Source organism: Branchiostoma lanceolatum, chromosome 4 (genome assembly GCF_035083965.1).
Source record: "Branchiostoma lanceolatum isolate klBraLanc5 chromosome 4, klBraLanc5.hap2, whole genome shotgun sequence".
Lineage (NCBI taxonomy): Eukaryota > Metazoa > Chordata > Leptocardii > Amphioxiformes > Branchiostomatidae > Branchiostoma > Branchiostoma lanceolatum.
The window spans coordinates 11,304,101-11,316,544 of NC_089725.1; the positions used below are offsets into that span (position 1 = coordinate 11,304,101).

General features: G+C 41.8%; 1 long non-coding RNA gene across 1 annotated transcript; it reads right to left on the reverse strand.

The window, feature by feature from the left end:
* Positions 1-3,942: 3,942 nt before the first annotated feature.
* LOC136432564 (uncharacterized) lies at positions 3,943-9,484 on the reverse strand. Its single transcript, XR_010755540.1, has 2 exons — positions 7,855-9,484; positions 3,943-4,834 (listed from the first exon to the last, which is right to left on the reverse strand). It is a non-coding gene; the product is annotated as an uncharacterized lncRNA (long non-coding RNA).
* Positions 9,485-12,444: the final 2,960 nt, after the last annotated feature.

A 12,444-nucleotide genomic window follows, 5' to 3' on the forward strand; every position in this document is an offset into this window, starting at 1 on the left:
TGAAGACCGCAAAATTTTATCATTCAAGGTGACGACGCCTTAGGTGTTCAAAGTTCCCCCCAACATTAAGCCTAGGCATTGCCTATGGGCACATTAACATAATCTATGTTCGACCAAGAATTTTTTTACTTTACTTTCAGTTGATAGGGCACTTGATATGTACTTGAAAACTGAAAACCGCAAAATTTTATCATTCAAGGTGACGACGCCTTAGGTGTTCAAAGTTCCCCCCAACATTGCCTAGGCATTGCCTAGGCAATAGCCTATGGGCACATTAACTAAATCTATCTTCGACCAAGAATTTTTTTACTTTACTTTCAGTTGATAGGGCACTTGATATGTACTTGAAAACTGAAGACCGCAAAATTTTATCATTCAAGGTGACGACGCCTTAGGTGTTCAAAGTTCCCCCCAACATTAAGCCTAGGCATTGCCTATGGGCACATTAACATAATCTATGTTCGACCAAGAATTTTTTTACTTTACTTTCAGTTGATAGGGCACTTGATATGTACTTGAAAACTGAAGACCGCAAAATTTTATCATTCAAGGTGACGACGCCTTAGGCGTTCAAAGTTCCCCCCAACATTGCCTAGGCATTGCCTAGGCAATAGCCTATGGGCACATTAACAAAATCTATCTTCGACCAAGAATTTTTTTACTTTACTTTCAGTTGATAGGGCACTTGATATGTACTTGAAAACTGAAGACCGCAAAATTTTATCATTCAAGGTGACGACGCCTTAGGTGTTCAAAGTTCCCCCCAACATTAAGCCTAGGCATTGCCTATGGGCACATTAACATAATCTATGTTCGACCAAGAATTTTTTTACTTTACTTTCAGTTGATAGGGCACTTGATATGTACTTGAAAACTGAAGACCGCAAAATTTTATCATTCAAGGTGACGACGCCTTAGGTGTTCAAAGTTCCCCCCAACATTGCCTAGGCATTGCCTAGGCAATAGCCTATGGGCACATTAACAAAATCTATCTTCGACCAAGAATTTTTTTACTTTACTTTCAGTTGATAGGGCACTTGATATGTACTTGAAAACTGAAGACCGCAAAATTTTATCATTCAAGGTGACGACGCCTTAGGTGTTCAAAGTTCCCCCCCAACATTAAGCCTAGGCATTGCCTATGGGCACATTAACATATTCTATGTTCGATCAAGAATTTTTTTACTTTACTTTCAGTTGATAGGGCACTTGATATGTATTTGAAAACTGAAGACCGCAAAATTTTATCATTCAAGGTGACGACGCCTTAGGTGTTCAAAGTTCCCCCCCCAACATTAAGCCTAGGCATTGCCTATGGGCACATTAACATAATCTATGTTCGACCAAGAATTTTTTTACTTTACTTTCAGTTGATAGGGCACTTGATATGTACTTGAAAACTGAAGACCGCAAAATTTTATCATTCAAGGTGACGACGCCTTAGGTGTTCAAAGTTCCCCCCCAACATTAAGCCTAGGCATTGCCTAGGCAATAGCCTATGGGCACATAAACAAAATCTATCTTCGACCAAGAATTTTTTTACTTTACTTTCAGTTGATAGGGAACTTGATATGTACTTGAAAACTGAAGACCGCAAAATTTTATCATTCAAGGTGACGACGCCTTAGGTGTTCAAAGTTCCCCCCAACATTGCCTAGGCATTGCCTAGGCAATAGCCTATGGGCACATTAACAAAATCTATCTTCGACCAAGAATTTTTTTACTTTACTTTCAGTTGATAGGGCACTTGATATGTACTTGAAAACTGAAGACCGCAAAATTTTATCATTCAAGGTGACGACGCCTTAGGTGTTTAAAGTTCCCCCCAACATTAAGCCTAGGCATTGCCTATGGGCACATTAACATAATCTATGTTCGATCAAGAATTTTTTTACTTTACTTTCAGTTGATAGGGCTCTTAATATGTATTTGAAAACTGAAGACCGCAAAATTTTATCATTCAAGGTGACGACGCCTTAGGTGTTCAAAGTTCCCCCCCCTAACATTAAGCCTAGGCATTGCCTATGGGCACATTAACATAATCTATGTTCGACCAAGAATTTTTTTACTTTACTTTCAGTTGATAGGGCACTTGATATGTACTTGAAAACTGAAGACCGCAAAATTTTATCATTCAAGGTGACGACGCCTTAGGTGTTTAAAGTTCCCCCCCAACATTAAGCCTAGGCATTGCCTAGGCAATAGCCTATGGGCACATAAACAAAATCTATCTTCGACCAAGAATTTTTTTACTTTACTTTCAGTTGATAGGGCACTTGATATGTACTTGAAAACTGAAGACCGCAAAATTTTATCATTCAAGGTGACGACGCCTTAGGTGTTCAAAGTTCCCCCCAACATTAAGCCTAGGCATTGCCTATGGGCACATTAACATAATGTATGTTCGACCAAGAATTTTTTTACTTTACTTTCAGTTGATAGGGCACTTGATATGTATTTGAAAACTGAAGACCGCAAAATTTTATCATTCAAGGTGACGACGCCTTAGGTGTTCAAAGTTCCCCCCAACATTGCCTAGGCATTGCCTAGGCAATAGCCTATGGGCACATTAACAAAATATATCTTCGACCAAGAATTTTTTTACTTTACTTTCAGTTGATAGGGCACTTGATATGTACTTGAAAACTGAAGACCGCAAAATTTTATCATTCAAGGTGACGACGCCTTAGGTGTTCAAAGTTCCCCCCCAACATTAAGCCTAGGCATTGCCTATGGGCACATTAACATAATCTATGTTCGATCAAGAATTTTTTAACTTTACCTTCAGTTGATAGGGCACTTGATATGTATTTGAAAACTGAAGACCGCAAAATTTTATCATTCAAGGTGACGACGCCTTAGGTGTTCAAAGTTCCCCCCCCCCTAACATTAAGCCTAGGCATTGCCTATGAGCACATTAACATAATCTATGTTCGACCAAGAATTTTTTTACTTTACTTTCAGTTGATAGGGCACTTGATATGTACTTGAAAACTGAAGACCGCAAAATTTTATCATTCAAGGTGACGACGCCTTAGGTGTTCAAAGTTCCCCCAAACATTGCCTAGGCATTGCCCAGGCAATAGCCTATGGGCACATTAACAAAATCTATCTTCGACCAAGAATTTTTTTTACTTTACTTTCAGTTGATAGGGCACTTGATATGTACTTGAAAACTGAAGACCGCAAAATTTTATCATTCAAGGTGACGACGCCTTAGGTGTTCAAAGTTCCCCCCCAACATTAAGCCTAGGCATTGCCTATGGGCACATTAACATAATCTATGTTCGATCAAGAATTTTTACTTTACTTTCAGTTGATAGGGCACTTGATATGTACTTGAAAACTGAAGACCGTAAAATTTTATCATTCAAGGTGACGACGCCTTAGGTGTTTAAAGTTCCCCCCAACATTGCCTAGGCATTGCCTATGGGCACATTAACATAATCTATGTTCGATCAAGAATTTTTTTACTTTACTTTCAGTTGATAGGAACAGAATCCAAAATAATAAGAGAAAATCCATTTTATTCCCTTTTTTTCGACTTGAAAATTAGAATATGAAGTTGTTCATTTTACAGAATTGCAGCCGTTTAGGCTTGTTATTGAGGAATCCAAGAAATGTGTATCTAGATATTCGGGAGATATTGAGTCAAATGACTCAAACAGAGATTTGATTGTCCAGCCATGTGGGGTTGGTTTCTGAAATTTGAAGGTGAAAATTCGTGGACTTTGAGTCATTTGACTCATAACGGGAGCCTTTGAGTCATATGACTCAAAACGGGCCACTTTGAGGCATTTGACTCAAAACGGGCAACTTTGAGTCAAATGACTCAAAACGGGTGACTTTGAATCATTTGGCTCAAAACGGGCGACTTTGAGTCATTTGACTCAAGATGATGAGTGACTAAAGAGTGGTTATAAAACACGATCCAGCATCGCCTAAAGTGGAAACGCATTGGATTTTATTCAAATCCTCAAAACAGAGTACATGGAAATAAATGAAATAAAGTAATAAAGTAGAATTCACAGCGCAGTTTCAAATAAGAGTCACCTGTTTTGTAAGGGATGAAAACTTGCAGATGAAAACAGAAAAGACATATTCATACCTCTCAGTTTAACCTATTTGGTCATGGATAGACAAATATAGCAATTTTTGACAACGTTTTTTTGAAAAGCTTTTCTCAGCTGTGCTCGATCAGAGAATGATAATTGCAGTAGGGCTGCCGGTAAATCCATAGTTAATTGATTAGCTATGACCATCAAAAGTGACAATGATAAAAAATCTTTACATGACAATTTACTCACAATTTGTTTTCGTTTGATGCATTGATAAACATTACAAATAAAAGCAGACAGTACATATATTTGTATATTCCAATAAAGCACTTAAAGGCCTTAACAAGTTTTTCACTCTCCAATGCCTTGCTAAGTAGATGGAATTTACAGTAGAGACGGTCAGTATATACATGTACTAGTGTATTGATCAACGATAAATACCGGTACCAATAACGGCGTGAAGAAATACTCAGTTTAAAGTTTGCCGTTCAGCGACATGTAATGTATTAAACCACTGATTGCCGTCAGCATATCAAGAGGGAAAACCCCTTTATAGTTTCTAAACATCTTGTTTGGGAATATGGCTTGAACCGGTTGTAGCAAGCCTCTTTAAAACTTCGTATAGTCATGAGAAGACGTCATTACCATGGCTACCTCTTGCACGCAGCTTCTTATTCTCCTGTCAGCGCGAACACCACTAGACAATCCTTGCCTTGTACCTTCTCTCGTCTTTTCCATCCAGTGTGATTCTCCGAACAGCAACCTGTAGCCAATGACTGAGTGAATAAAAATGATTCCTTATCAAACACACTAAACAAGTTTTTAAGCATTAGGTGTGGCAGAGGGTTGTCGTTTTTACATCCAGCATGATAGCACAAGCCCAAACAAAACACAATCGCATGGGTAGCACAGCCACTGGATGGACACATTTACATTATAGTATTGCATTCATACATATATATAAGTCTATCACTCGGCCTCATATATGCAAGAAGAGATTAAATGGAAGGATTTCAGCTGAGGACAGCAGTCACGAAAACACATCCGACAATCGGAAACAAGTAGCAGGTAGGATATATGTTGCTTAGGAACGGCCAATAAGAGTAGCCAACAGGTACAGCTATTTTTTCTAATAAGTTCAAAAGAGATTGTTAACTCATCCCCTATTTCTTAGGGCCTTTCTTGAGTAATTCACATGTCTTAGACCGTCAAGTGTTGTGTAACGCCTAGTATATACGTCAGAAAGATTACAATCTATCTTAGAGGATTGTGTGTGCCCTTGTACTATCACGGGTCGAATCAGTAAAAGTGATAGCCTGACCTTTTTAGTACACTTACATACACAATAATGAGAGCTGCATTTACAATAGATAACATCCACTAGGTACATGTAGCTGGTAAGGCGTCAATTATTAGGTATATTTAGCCTAGCAATTTGATAGTTTCGGCTAGGTCTTCCTACGGAGGTACGGGTCGTAGAATTCGTAAAAAAAATCCTCCCTCCTTGCCAGGGGACTCAGTCAACGGGAAGGTTAAAATTTCCCCCTCGGAGCCTGCTAATACAATCTATGGTTGCAAACTCTCCTTGCATTAATTTTCCCTACAGTCGGAGTATCCAGTCTGGTAAAGACTATCTAGAAAGACAAACGGAACAAAAACAAAGGGCACATGATTAGTGAGAGACCATTACAAACACATTGAAAGGAAGAATGATGAAAGTAACTCTCTATACTTTTCTTTTATTGTACTTTGTATTCACGTTTCCTTTCGGATCGCAAATTGGACGGATTCCTCCTAATCCTTCTTGCCACGTTGGCTTTGGCCTCCCCCCATTTGTTCCTCGTTCCCTACCTCTTTCGTCGCTATCATTTCCAGCGAACGGTTGGGTGCACTCCAAACCTAGCCCCCCCCCCCCCCCCCCCCAAACACACACACATACTTTTTCTCCTGAACAGGCCGCTCGTTCCGGCTCGATAATGTAAACAGTTTATCTCAAAAAGGTGAACAGTTTATATTTCAATTTCAGTTTATAGTTTCTGCGCTAAATATAGTCATCCCAACTGGTTTTTGTTATATAACTGTTTTATTTCTGCCTGACCTGCGCGCCAATGGCGTAACTCATGATCTTAATTTCTGCCTTGGCCCGTGAAACAATAGGTTTTTTCGACTTGCGTTGAAAATGTACACTGTTTTTATATGGCTTCGACCAATCCATTGTTGGATAATGTAAACAGTTTTATTAGTTGTTTATATTTTTCCGATAATGTAAACAGTTTGTATATTCCTTTTCAGTAAACAGTTGATATTTTCTGTTCTTGGGGTAAACAGTCATCTCGTAATCCCATAGTTTTCTAAATCTATTAAACATTGGCGTTGACTATGTTTAGGCCTTCTTGCCACTGACTGTCAAGTGTGATATTGTAACTCTTTACCTCGGAGATAATGAGAACTCTACCGTCACGTGACATGCGCACGACTATCCTATAACATGTCTGTCCAGTTTGTGAATGGACGGGAAAGTTAGTTCTCTTCGGAATTTACGGAGAGGAGAAGGTAAAAATGGCACCTCATTTCTTCCATTACACATGTACAGCTTTTATAAAGACCCTTGCTAACAGGAGGCGACCAGAAAGTGTCGCATAATGGACCTAATCATTAGGAAAACAAAGACGGTAATTACATATAACATGTATACCGTGAGTAAATGATTCTTGGCAATCCTAACGTTTGTTGATATAACGACGTCATTCGTATAAACACACCAGCTCCGCAGGCGCGCTGCGCAGCAGCAGCTAGTTATATTACACTGAAAGACTTGTGACACCTATCCTTTGCTCATTTAACTGACTTTTTTGAAGACGGGAAATCCTAGCCTCCGTTGCAGACTTCTCCCACGACGACTTTTCAAGTTATTGGGGCCAGATTCTTTGGCTGGGGACCGTATCTGCTGGGGCCCCGTATCTGCTTGGGATCCTGTAACCGGATCCACGGCGTTTACGAGACCCCAAGCAGATACGGGCGCGGGCCCCAGCAGGTACGGTTCCCAGCCAAAGAATCTGGCCCCAATAAGTTGAAAGGTTGCCGTAGGAGAAGCCTGCAACCGATGCTAAGGAAAACCAAGTTTTTGAACGCTTCATGTCGGGACTGACAATTCTGTAGTAGCAAGTTTACAGTGATTTCAAATATGATTTACCATGTTGACCCTTGATCTCTCCCCCCTTAGATCACTTGGAATTTTAATGAACAAGACTCTTCGGGAAACTGATCATGATACAGCTAGTTTGGCATATAAATGTGAATGGGGCAACCGAATTAACCTTCGTGCTTATTATTGTTTCTGCAAATACCCTTACTACAACAGTCTGATTGAAAGATCGTCATTATCACTGACTCCTGTAGTCTATAACAGGCGACATGGCAACAGTTTCAGATAAATGCTACACCGTTTGGTTTCTAGACCCTTAACAGTAATGATCTCCTATCCCCAAATGGCCGAAAAACGAATTTGTAAACATAGGCGCACTAGTCGCTAAATAACATTTTGGGCCCCTATCGGCACCAGGACATTCCGAACGGCGTGGTTAATTACAAGAAAACAATGACATTTCTTGAGAGTCGCCCGAAGCAACTATTGTGCAACCATCTTAGCAATTTTTGTCTGTTTTTCAAGACTTCCGGATGCCACAGACGAGAATATATGCACCTCTCCCCCTGAAATACGGCCTCCCTACGAAAGGTCTTGGAATGGCCTCTACCGAAATCCCGTGTGGTGCACAGTATGATTTGATACACATACCTTCTTTGGAGAGGTCTCATGATCATCCCAAAACAGACGTGTACAGCTACATTGTTTGCCACGTTCCGCACGTACCAGCTGTTGAATGAAGCACAGCTAAACAATACGTCTTGACTGTGTGAATGCTGACTTCGACGGGATGACGAGTTTCTGTTGCTATTAGAACCACATGTCATATGTAGTAGTGGCCCGTTCCAAAGGGGTTGTACATTATGTAAGTAGGGTATTCATGCTCTAATGCTAAACGGACAACCGTTGAACATGACACGGCTTCTTGCAGCGAAGTTTGCCCGTTCACAGGACTACAATTGGCCCGTTGGTGGGATGCAATCAGCTCATAGTTTTCCCATCAAGATCCAGACCGTCATACAGAACGACTCTGCCTCATTCCCGCCAAGCATCTAATGAACACCCCCGGAATGAATACTCGAGATGGGCCAAACAAAGGGGTGATTCTCTAGAGTAGGTCGGTTGGAAGTCATGGTGAAACAAATTGTACTAACGTTACATTGAATTAGATACCTTTCAGAAATATCTTTTGATTGTAAACTTTTTTCCCCACTTCCTTCACCCAAGGAAATTGTATGACCGCTTTCGGTCCTACTCCTCAAGCAGATGTTGTTCGTTGACCGCCTGTCACACTCCTCGCGTTCTATTCGTCTGGGCCAGTCAACGCTACTGCCCGGGCCGGAGGATCTTTTCCCATGGGGCAGGTCAAGTTTCCTTGGCGGATTTCGTTTCGAGGAAGCCTGGGAGCTAATCTCCAGGCAGATCTCCACGGGGGCAAAATCGTGTGAATGTCGGCCTGCCAGAAAAAAAATTCCAACCTTTTTAGCTTCAGTCTGCTACCTAAGCTTCACTCCCCGCCTTCACCCTGAAACTAAACAGGGTGACACATTTAGGCTATTAGATTTTAAAAAGTCATTGGCCATCGGAAGTAAAGCACATTTGTCTGAAAAAAAAAGACAGGAAATGTCACAGCCATGTAGTCGCCTCGTCGCCTTGCCTGTTAAGTGTGATTCCCAAACAGCCGCTGACTTTGGAATTGAATTAATCTCCAAGCAGATCTACACGGGGCAAAATAAAAATGTCAAACAGAGAAGGCTGACATTACGATTTTTGCCCCTGTGATACTGCGGCTTCCCGGTTGGTACATGGTGCATGCCCCCACACACTCAGCATTGCTCAGAGGTGCCCAAAAAGAACGATGAATGAATGCATCGACCCTCCCTCGACAGCGCTGTATGAACAGCCTTCATTTCTTACTTTGAAATCCTCAATATGCAGGAAAAACCATTCCAGGCATTGTCCTGTGGACTGGCATCTAGGTGCAAGCACATCTAACCCTTGCGGGACGATAGTCCCGGTAGTTTGTGTGTGTGTGTGTGTCCGTTCCGGTTATGGGATCCAAAGGCCATATGCCTAACCCATTTCATTAGGTGTTACGACAGTGTGAAGTAAAGAAGGTGTTAATTAGGCCCCCGTGGAGTGAATCCCCGACCGTACGCATATTTCTAGGATTTTGTTGTTTTAAGAACTTGATTGCTGCTTTAAAAACTCGATGGGTGTTTTAAAATCGATTGCTGTTTTAAAAACTCGATAGCTGTTTAAGAAAACCTTCATTGCTATCTAAAAAAACAAAAAACAATTCCTTTTTGAAAAAAAAAAACTCGATTGCAAGAAGCTGGCCTATACTCCAAACTACAGTCAAACCTGAAGCGGTCGCATTGGACAGGTGGTCGCCTTGAAGATCCATGAGGAGGATCGACTCAAGACATGTTGCCAAGTTTAGGTGTTAATCAATGCAGCTTTACAAAGATTGATGGAAAATTGCGTAATTTTGATCAGCATAACTACGTATACGTATACATCTATGTACTATCGATATCAGGTTCAATTCCCATTGAAAGAAAGATTTAAAAAATGTTTTCGTTATCGTTGTAATATTTCTGTCCCGTTACCATGGTTATGGAATGAACAAATTTTGACTTCAAAACAATGTACGCCTCTCCCGATCGAATAGTGCCCCCCCCCCCCCGCATTCACACCTAACGTGTGTGTACATAGAAAGCTGATTGCCATGTTCGATAAGTTTTCTACTAGCTGCATAATTTTGTACTGTTGGTGGGAACAAAAACACCATTCAATTCCAAAGTCAACGGCTGTTTGGGAGTCACACTAAAACAGGCAAGGCGACTACATGACGGGGTAGGGTATTCCCGTACTCTCCATTCTCCAAGCAGAGGAGGGGTTCCGGCTGGTTTTCGACGCGTTTTTATGCGTTTGTGTCGGGCTTTCTACTTTTTTCATCTTTTTGTCTCTTCAAACCCCTTCAAAGAGAGACAAAAAATGACAAAGTAGAAAAGCCGACAAAAACGCATAAAAAGACGTCAAAAACTAGCAGGAACCCCTCCTCTGCTTGGAGAGTAGTATTTCCGGTCTTTTTTTCCAGACAAGTAAAGTAGAGTAGAGTTGAATTTTCGGTCAGATAGGACTGTTCAAGTTAAGACCGCTCTTCATTGGTTTACTTCCAATGGCCAATGCCTTTTTATTTCATAGCCGTAGTGTCACCCTGTTTAGTTTCAGGGTGAGGGCGGGGAACGAAGTTTAGGTAGCAGACTGAAAAAGGCTGGGCTCGGAGATTGTCAGCCCCCATAGAAATTTTTCTGGCTGGCCGATACAATTTTTCCCCTGTGGAGATCTGCCTGGAGATTAGCTCCCAGGCTCCCCAGTAACAAAAGCCGCCAAGGAAACTTGACCTGCCCCATGGGAAAAGATCCTCCGGCCCGGACTGTAGCGTTGACTGGGCCGGACGAATAGAACGCGGGGAGTGTGACAGTAGGTCAATGAACAACATCTGCTTGAGGAGTAGGACCGAATCAACTTCCTTGGGTGAAGGAAGTGGAAAAAGAAAGAAGCAGTTATATATATAATGCAATCAAAAGATATTTCTGAAAGGTATCTAATTCAATGTAACGTTAGTACAATTTGTTTCACCATGACTTCCAACCGACCTACTCTAGAGAATCACCCCTTTGTCTGGCCCATCTCGAGTATTCATTCCAGGGGTGTTCATTAGATGCTTGGCAGGAATGAGGCAGAGTCGTTTTGTATGACGGTCTGGATCTTGATGGGAAAACTATGAGCTGATTGCATCCCACCAACGGGCCAATTGTAGTCCTGTGAACGGGCAAACTTCGCTGCAAGAAGCCGTGTCATGTTCAACGGTTGTCCGTTTAGCATTAGAGCATGAATACCCTACTTACATAATGTACAACCCCTTTGGAACGGGCCACTACTACATATGACATGTGGTTCTAATAGCAACAGAAACTCGTCATCCCGTCGAAGTCAGCATTCACACAGTCAAGACGTATTGTTTAGCTGTGCTTCATTCAACAGCTGGTACGTGCGGAACGTGGCAAACAATGTAGCTGTACACGTCTGTTTTGGGATGATCATGAGACCTCTCCAAAGAAGGTATGTGTATCAAATCATACTGTGCACCACACGGGATTTCGGTAGAGGCCATTCCAAGACCTTTCGTAGGGAGGCCGTATTTCAGGGGGAGAGGTGCATATATTCTCGTCTGTGGCATCCGGAAGTCTTGAAAAACAGACAAAAATTGCTAAGATGGTTGCACAATAGTTGCTTCGGGCGACTCTCAAGAAATGTCATTGTTTTCTTGTAATTAACCACGCCGTTCGGAATGTCCTGGCGCCGATAGGGGCCCAAAATGTTATTTAGCGACTAGTGCGCCTATGTTTACAAATTCGTTTTTCGGCCATTTGGGGATAGGAGATCATTACTGTTTAGGGTCTAGAAACCAAACGGTGTAGCATTTATCTGAAACTGTTGCCATGTCGCCTGTTATAGACTACAGGAGTCAGTGATAATGACAATCTTTCAATCAGACTGTTGTAGTAAGGGTATTTGCAGAAACAATAATAAGCACGAAGGTTAATTCGGTTGCCCCATTCACATTTATATGCCAAACTAGCTGTATCATGATCAGTTTCCCGAAGTGTCTTGTTCATTAAAATTCCAAGTGATCTAAGGGGGGAGAGATCAAGGGTCAACATGGTAAATCATATTTGAAATCACTGTAAACTGGCTACTACAGAATTGTCAGTCCCGAAATGAAGCGTTCAAAAACTTGGTTTTCCTTAGCATCGGTTGCAGGCTTCTCCTACGGCAACCTTTCAACTTATTGGGGCCAGATTCTTTGGCTGGGAACCGTACCTGCTGGGGCCCGCGCCCGTATCTGCTTGGGGTCTCGTAAACGCCGTGGATCCGGTTACAGGATCCCAAGCAGATACGGGGCCCCAGCAGATACGGTCCCCAGCCAAAGAATCTGGCCCCAATAACTTGAAAAGTCGTCGTGGGAGAAGTCTGCAACGGAGGCTAGGATTTCCCGTCTTCAAAAAAGTCAGTTAAATGAGCAAAGGATAGGTGTCACAAGTCTTTCAGTGTAATATAACTAGCTGCTGCTGCGCAGCGCGCCTGCGGAGCTGGTGTGTTTATACGAATGACGTCGTTATATCAACAAACGTTAGGATTGCCAAGAATCATTTACTCACGGTATACATG